Source organism: Choloepus didactylus, chromosome 6 (assembly GCF_015220235.1).
Source record: "Choloepus didactylus isolate mChoDid1 chromosome 6, mChoDid1.pri, whole genome shotgun sequence".
In the NCBI taxonomy this organism is placed as follows: Eukaryota; Metazoa; Chordata; class Mammalia; order Pilosa; family Megalonychidae; genus Choloepus; species Choloepus didactylus.
In genome coordinates, this window is record NC_051312.1 from 116,970,943 (window position 1) to 116,980,043 (window position 9,101).

Below are 9,101 nucleotides of genomic sequence, written 5' to 3' on the forward strand. Positions count from 1 at the left end.
GTAGAAAAATGGGGACAAAAAAACTGAAGGAAAAATAGGGTGGGTGGGGATGATTTGGGTGTTCTTTTTTTATTCTTTTTTTTTTAATTCTTATTTTCACTTTTTCTGATACAAGGAAAATGCTCAAAAACAGATTGGGGTGATGAATGAACAACTATTTGACAGTAATGTGAACAATTGATAGTATACTTTGGATGATTGTATGGTATGTGAATATATCTCAATAAAATTGAATAAAAAAGAGAGATTGGTCTATAATTTTCTCTTCTTGTATCTTTGACTTGGGTATTAGGGTGATGTTGGCTTCATAGAATAAGTTAGGTAGCTTTCCATCCTCTTTAATTTTTTTTGAAGAGTTTGAGCAGGATTAGTACTAATTATTTCTTGAGTGTTTGGTAGAATTCACATGTGAAGCCATCTGGTTCTGAGCTTTTATTTTGGGAGACTTTTTGATGACTGAGTCATCTCTTGTGATTAGTTTGCTGAGGTTGCCTGTTACTTCTCAAGCCAGTGTTGGTTGTTCATTTTTTTTCTGGGATGTTGTCCATTTTGTCTAAGTTGTCTAGTTTATTAGCATATGGTTGTTCATAGTGTCTTCTCATTATCTCCTTTATTTCCGTGGGGTTTGTAGTTATGTCCTCATCCCATTTCTGATTTATTTGTGTCCTCTTTTTCCTTTGTCAGCCTGGCTAAGGGTCCATCAATATTATGGATTTTTTCAAAGAACCAACATCTAGTTTTGTTGATTTTTCTCTATTGTTTTCATGTTCTCAATTTCATTTATTTCTGCTCTAATTTTTGTGATTTCTTTCCTTCTGTTTGTTTGGTGTTAATTTGCTGCTTTTTCTCAAGTTCCTCCAGGGGAGCAGTTAAGCCCTTGATTTTTGCTCTTTCTTCTGTATTAATATAGGTGTTTGGGGCAATACATTTCCTTCTCAGCACTGCCTTTGCTACATCCCATAAGTTTTGTATAATATCAATATTTTTAATTTGTTGAGACTTGCTTTGTGACCCAACATGTGGTCTATCCTAGAGAATGTTCCATGAGCACTTGAGAAAAAAGTGTATCCTGCTGTTGTTGGATGTAGTGTTCTATAAATGTCTGTCAAGTCTAGTTCATTTATCATACAATTCGACATCTCTGTTTCTTTAGTGATCCTCTGTCTAGATGTTCTATCCATTGATGAGAGTGGTGTATTGAAGTCTCCAACTATTATTGTAGAGGTATCTATTTCTCCTTTCAGTGATTGCAGTGTTTGCCTCATGAATTTTGGGGCATTCTGGCTTGGTGCATAAATATTTATGATTGTTATGTTTTCTTGATGAATTGACCCTTTTATTAATATATAGTGTCCTTCTTTGTCTCTTTTAATTGTTTTGCTTTTGAAGTCTAACTTGTCTGATATTAATATAGCTACTCCCCCTTTTTTCTGGTTGTTGTTTGCATGAAATATCTTTTTCCAACCTTTCACTTTCAGTCTATGTTTGTCCTTGTTGTGTCTAAGGTGAGTTTCTTGTAGACAGCATATAGATGGGTCCTGTTTTTTAATCCATTCTGCCAGTCTGTGTCTTTTTATTGGGGAGTTTAATCCATTTACATTTAGTGTTAGTACTGTAAGGGCAGTACTTTCTACTACCATTTTGTTTTTTGGAATTTATATGTCATATCTTATTTTTTCCTCCCCTTTTACTTTTCCTGATAATCTTCATTTCTGCACTCTTCTCCAACTGTCTCTCTCCTGTCTTTTCCTATCAGCCTGTAGCACTCCCTTTAGTATTTCTTGTAGTGCCGGTCTCTTATTTACAAACTCTCTCAGTGTCTGTTTGTCTGAAAATGTTTTAATCTCTCCCTCATTTTTGAAGGAAAGTTTTGCTGGATATAGAATTCTTGGTTGGCAGTTTTTCTCTTTCAGTATCTTAAATATATCATGCCACTGTCTTCTTGCCTCCATGGTTTCTGCAGAGAAATCTGTACATAGTCCTATTGACCTTCCCTTGTATGTGATGGATCGCTTTTCTCTTCCTGCTTTCAGAATCCTCTCTTTGTCTTTGACATTGGACAGTCTGACCAGTAAGTGTCTTGGAGTAGGTCTATTGGGATCTATTCTATTTGGTGTATGTTGTACTTCCTGAATCTCTAATTTTCTGTCTTTTATAAGAGTTGGGAAATTTTCAGTGAATATGTCTTCTGTTACTCTTTTTGCCCCTTTTCCTCTCTCTTCTCCTTCTGGGATATCCATAACACGTATATTTGTGCATTTCATGTTGTCACTCAGCTCCCTAAGACCCTGCTCATATTTTTCCATTTTTTTCACCATCTCTTCTTTTGTGTGTATGAATTCGAATGACCTGTCTTCCAGTTCACTGATCCTTTCTTCTGCCTGTTCAAATCTACTGTTGTGTCCCTCCATTGTATTTTTCATCTCCTCCATTGTGGCCTTCATTCCCATGAGTTCTGCCATTTGTTTTTTTAAGTTTATGAATTCTTCTTTATGGTCAGCCAGTGTCTTCTTTATATCCTTCAGCTCTTTTGCTATATCTTCCTTCATTTCATCAAATTTATTTAGCATTAGTTGCCTCCACTCCTGTGTCTCAGCTGAGCTATTAGTTTGTTCCTTTGGCTGGTCCATGTTTTTGTGTTTCCTGGTATGGCTTGTTGTCTTAAGTTGTCTAGGCATCTGATTTTCTTCATTAGTTTATTTTGGAGCTTGTTTTCTGTCTTTTACCTAGTGGTTTTCTTGTTGGTTGGCTTTGTTCTCTGGCCTCTGTTATTCAGTTCAACTTATTCTAGACCTCTAACTTAGGTTCTATTTAGTTGATCAGAATTTTTCCCCTCTTGTTTTTTCTGTTTCTTGCTCTGCCTCTACGTAACCTTTTTGTGAGTGGGTCTCCTCAGATATGGTCGACCCTAGTCAGATTTTCCCAGTCTAGTGAGGCCCAGGTCTCTTTGGGAGGGTATGGAGTTTTCCTGAGAATGAGACCTTCCTATGAAGCCTTTAGAATTGGTGCTTTTCCTCTCCTGTCCATCAGGTGGCGCGTGCCAGCCCGCAGCTCCCCCACCCGTGTAAGGAGGTATGTAGACTTTAGTTCTCCTTGTGACTCTAATCCTGTCGGGGGCATGGCTGACTGAAGCTGGAATCTGAATTCCAGCCCCTGGGGTCTGAGTTCCCAGAAGGACTGCCATTTGAGCTGGACCTCCCTCCACTCTCCCAATCCTCAGAACTCCAGATGTCTCTCAGAGGCACTATTCCCTTCTCCCCTCTCCTCTTTGGGGCCTCTCCAGGTAGATTCCTTGGTCAGCTTGAGTTGCCAATTAAAGACAGGGGTGGAGACCTTCAGTAGTGAATACGGAACTCAAAGACGCTGTGGGTGCTCTGTCTCCCCCCAAGCCCAGCCTAGTCCCTCAACCTGGGCTTTCCGATAGAAAATAACCACATTTATTACTTTTAGATTTAAAAAAAAAGTAGAAAGGAAAAACAAGAAAAAGAAGAAAGAAAAAAAAAAGAGTCTCTTTTAAAAGTCTTTCCCCAGCCTGGAAGTTCTGTCAGTGTCAGAATAGAGCATTTAAAGATATGCTTTGGGCTATTGTCTGATAATTACTCTCCAACAGCTTCAGTTCCACCCCTGCTGGGGGAATGTTCACTGCGATTTCAGCTTTTCCTCCAATTCCAAACTTGTGTCCGATGTGTGACTGGTTACTGGAGACCCCGAAAACACTGTTTCATGTAGTTCTTGGGTAATTGCTAGCTGCTCTAGGGGAGAGATGAAATTCTGCTCCTCACCACTCCGCCATCTTGCCCCGCCCCTACATCCCATAAGTTTTGGTATGTTGTATTCTCATTTTCATTTGCCTCAAGATATTTACTGATTTCTCTTGTAATTTCTTCCTTGACCCACTGGTTGTTTAAGAGTGTATTGTTTACCCTCCATATATTTGTGCATTTTCCTGCCTTCCTCCTGTTATTTATTTCTAACTTCATTCCATTATGATCTCACAAAGTGTTTCATTTAATTTTGTCTTTTTAAATGTGTTGAGACTTGCTTTGTGACCCAACATGTGGTCTGTCCTGGAGAGTGATCCATGAGCACTTCAGAAAAATATATATCCTGCTGTTGTTGGGGGCAGTGTTCTGTAAATGTCTGTTAAGTCTAGTTCATTTGTCATTTTATTCAAAATCTGTTTCCTTATTGATCCTCTGTCTAGATACTCTGTCCATTGATGAGAATGTTGTATTGAAATTTCCCACTACTATTGTGTATTCCCTTCAGTTTTGTTAGTGTTTCTCTCATGTATTTTGGGGCACTATGGCTTGGTGTGTAGATATTTATGATTGTTATGTCTTCTTGATGGATTGTCCCTTTTATTAATACATAATCTTTCTTTATTTCTTTAAATTGTTTTTCATTTGAGGCCTACTTTGTCTGATATTAGTATAGCTGCTCCCATTCTTTTCTGGTTGCTTGCATGAAATACCTTTTTCCAACCTTTCACTTTCAAGGTGTTTTTCCCTGGGTCTTTAGTGAGTGTCTATAGACAGCATATAGATGGGTCCTGTTTTTATATCCACTCTACCAATCTATGTCTTTTGATTGGGGAGTTTAATCCATTAGTGTTTAATACGATTACTGTAAAGGCATTACTTTGTTCAACCATTCTTTCCTTTTGGACTTTATAGGTGATATCTTTTTTTTCTTTCTTTTTACCCTTTAGTTATCCTTACTGCTAATCTTCCTTTCTAAACTCTTCTCCAAACCTTTCTTTCCTGTCTTTTCCTATCTGTCTATAGTGCTCCCTTTAGTATTTATTGTCCGGCTGGTCTCCTGTTCATGAACTCTCTCAGTGTCTGTCTTTAAATATTTTAAACTGTCCCTCATTTTTGAAGGACTGTTTGGCCAGATATAGAATTCTTATTGGTAGTTTTTCTCTTTCAGTATCTTGAATATATCATACTACTGCCTTCTCACCTCCATGGTTTCTGCTGAGGGAGCCACACTTAGTTTTATCAAGCTTCCCTAGTATGTGATGCATTGCTTTTCTCTTGCTGTTTTCAGAATTCTTTCTTTGTCTTTGACATTTGACACTGATTAGAAAGCTTCTTTGAGTAGGTCTATTTGGATCAATTCTGTTTGTGGTACACTGTACTTCTTGGACTGTAATTTTATGTCTTTCTTAAGAGTTGGGAAATTTTCATTGTTTATTTCCTCAATTATTCTTTCTGCCCCTTTTCCCTTCTCTTCTTCTGGGACATCTATAACACATATATTCATGTGCTTTGTGTTGTCATTTGGTTCTCTGAGACCCTGCTCATATTTTTCCATTCTTTTCCCTATCTGTTCTTTTGTAGGATTTCAGATGTTTTCTCTTCTAGTTCACTAATTCTTTCTTTTATGTCTCTTCAAGTCTGCTGTTGTATGTCTCTATTGTGTTTTTTATATCTTCTGTTGTGCCTTTCATTCCCAGAGGTTCTGTCATTTGCTTTTTTAAGCTCTTGAGTTATGTTTTTTTCTATGGAGAGGTCTTTTACATCTTTGGTTGATTTTATTCTAAGGCTCTTGATTTTTTTAGTTGCTATTGAGAATGGAATCTTTTTCTTGCATGTCTCTTCAGTTAGGTCATTTCTAGGGTATAGGAACATTACTTAATTATGTGCATTAATCTTATATCCCACTACTTTGCTAAATTTGTTTATTAGCTCAAGTAGGTGTGTTGTCAATTTCTCAGGGTTTTCCAGGTATAAGATCACATGACCTGCCAATAATGACAGTTTTATTTCTTCCTTTCCAATTGAGATGCCTTTTATTTCTTTGTCTTGCCAGATTGCCCTGGCTAGCACTTCTAGCACAATGTTGAATAATAGTGGTGACAGCAGGTATCCTTTTCTCATTCCTCATTTTAGAGGGAAGGCTTTCAGTCTCTTGCCACTGAGTACTATACTGGCTGTGGGTTTTTCATATATACCCTTTAGCATATTGAGGAAGTTTCCTTCAATTCCTACCTTTTGAAGTATTTTTATCAAGAAGAGGATGCTGGATTTTCAGATGCTTTTTCAGCATCTATTGAGATGATCATTTTATTTTTCTTAAATTGAATGATCCTTGCATGCCTGGAATGAACCCCCGCCTTGGTCATTTTGTATGATTTTTTTAATGTGTCTTTGGATTCAATTTGCAAGTTTTGTTTAGAATTTTTGTGTCTGTGTTCACGAGGGAGATGGGCCTGTAGTTTTTCTTTCTTGTAGCATCTTTACCTGATAGAGTGATGTTGGCTTCACAGAAGGAGTTAGGTAGTGTTCTATTTTGTTCAATTTTCTGAAAGAGTTTAAGATGGTTTCAGCTCTTTTTGGAAGGTTTGGTAGAATTCCCCTGTGAAGCCATCTAGCCCTGGGCTTTTATTTGTGGCAAGCATTTTGATAACTGATTGGATCTCTTTGCTTGTGATTGGTTTGTTGAAGTCTTCTATTTCTTCTCTGGTCAGTCTAGGTTGTTCATGTGTTTCCAGGAAATTATCCATTTCCTCTAAATTATCCGGTTTGTTGGTGTACAGTTGTTTATATTATCTTCTTATGATTATTTAATGTCTTCAGGATTCACAGTAATGTCCCCTCCCTCATTTATGATTTTGTTTATTTGAGTCTTCTTTTTTATTTTGTCTATCTAGCTAAGGGCTTCTCAATCTTGTTGATCTTCTCAGAGAACCAACTTTTGGTTTTAATTTATTCTCTCTCTTGATTTTTGTTCTCTGTATCATTTATCTCTGCTTTAATCCTTGTTATTTATTTTCTTCTACTTGGTTTAGGATTATTTTGCTGATCATTTTCTAACTTCTTCAGTTGTCTCTTTAGTTCTTTGATTTTGGCTCTTTCTTCCTTTTCAATGTTTGCGTTGAGAGCTATAAATTTCCCCCTTAGTACTGCCTTTGCTGCATCCCATAAGTTTTGACATGCTGTGCTCTCATTTTTATTCATAACTATATATTTATCAATTTCTCTTGCAATTTCAACTTTAACCCACTGATTGTTTAAGATTGTGCTGTTTAACTTCCAGATATTTGTGAATATTCTAGATCTTTGATGGTTATTGTCTTCTAGTTGTATTCCATTGTGATCAGAGAATGTGCTTTGAATAATTTCAATCTTTTTAGATTTATTGAGGCTTGTTTTATGCCCCAGTATATGATCTGTCCTGGAGAAGGTTCCATGAGCATTAGAGAAGAATGCGTATCCTGATGATTTGGAATGTAATACTCTATATATGTCTGTTAAGTAAAATTCATTTATCACATTTTCAGTTTTTCAGTTTCTTTATTGGTCCTCTGTCTGCCACTATTATTTTGAAACATCTATTGCTTCCTTCAGTTTTGCCAATGTTTGTCTCATGTACTTTGGGATACCTTGATTAGATGCATAGACATTTATTATTGTTGTTTCTTCTCGTTGAATTGTCCCTTTTATTAGTAGTGTCCTTCTTTGTCTCTTATGACATCCTTGCATTTAAAGTCTATTTTATCTGATATTAATATTGCTACCCCTGCTTTCTTTTGGCTCTAGCTTGCATGTAATATTTTTTCCATCCATTCACTTTCAATTTCTTTATGTTTCTGGGTCTAAGATGAGTGTCTTGTAAGCAACATATTGATGGTTCATATTTTTTTCATCCATTCTGCTAATCTGTGTCTTTTAATTGGGGAAGTTTAATGCATTCACATTCAGTCTTATTACTGTGAATGCAGTTCTTGAATCAGGGATCATATCCTTTGTTTTTTATTTCTCAGATGTATTTTTTCCTCTCTGTCTTTATTTCCTTTAAGGTACCATTACTAAAACTCTTCAGTCCTGTGCCTTTTCCAGACCTCTCTCTCCTTTCTTTTTTTCCCAGCCAGTAGAGCTCCCTTTAGTATTTCCTGTAGAGCTGGTCTATTGTTGGCAAATTCTTTCAGCATTTGCTTGTGAAAATTTTAAGCTCTCCCTCAAATTTGAAGGAGAGCTTTGCTGGATAAAGAATTATTAGTTGAACATGATCTCTTCTGTATATGCCAGAGCACCTGTGGAAAACAAATATGGGATCATAGAAGGGAGAGCTCAGAAACCTCTGCAGGGAGAGAGGCAGGCCTGGTGAATAGGCCAGTGCTGCAGACAAACAAAAAAGAAAATATTGGAACTTAAATGGGTGGGTGGAGGATAGGTTGGTCTTCTATTCCACTGCTCTTTTTCCATCCACAGAATTACTCAATAGTTGGATGAAAGGAGTTCTGTAGATGTTATGGATTTGGAATTGACAGGATTCCTAGTAAATTTCAACTTGAGGTGTGCACAGCTTATTTTTGGAAGCACTGCAGCCAGTTCCTTACTGAAAGACTGGCCAGGTGGTCAGAGGAAGCCTCCGGATAAGGGTGGTCGCAGCTGCTGGTATTTGCTGTCAATATTGGTGTGGATCCTGGAGTGGGATGGCTGGACGAAAAAAAAAAAAAGAATTATTGGTTGGCAATTTTTCTCTTTTAGAATTTTAAATATGTCACATCACTGCCTTCTTGCCTACATGGTGGCAGCTGAATAGTCACTACTTTGTCTTATGTTGTTTCCCTTGTATGTGGTGAATTGCTTCTCTCTTGCTGCTTTCAGTACTTTTTCCTTCCTTTGAGCATTTTATAATCTGTTCAGAATATGTCTCAGAGTGAGTTTATTTGGATTTATTCTATTTGGATATCACTGGGCATCTATGATTTGTGTATGTGTGTCATTTAGAAGGGTTGGGAAGTTTTCCCCAAAAATGTGTTTGCCTACTCTTCCTAGCCCTTTGCTCTTCTCTTCCCCTTCTGGAAGGCTGATGATTCTTATATTTCTGTGCTTCATGTTTTCAATCATTTCCTTGAGATCTGCTTCAAATTTTTCAATTTTTTTCACCATTTGTTCTTTTGTGCTTCCACTTTCCATCACACTATCTTTGGGTTTGCTAATTCTTGCCTCTACCTCTTCAAATCTGTTCTTATGTGACTCAAGAATCTTTTTAATTTAGTCAACAGAATATTTTGTTTCCATAAGATCTGTTATTTTTTAATTTACTCTTGAAATTCTTCTTTATGCTCTTGTAGGGTCTTCTTCATA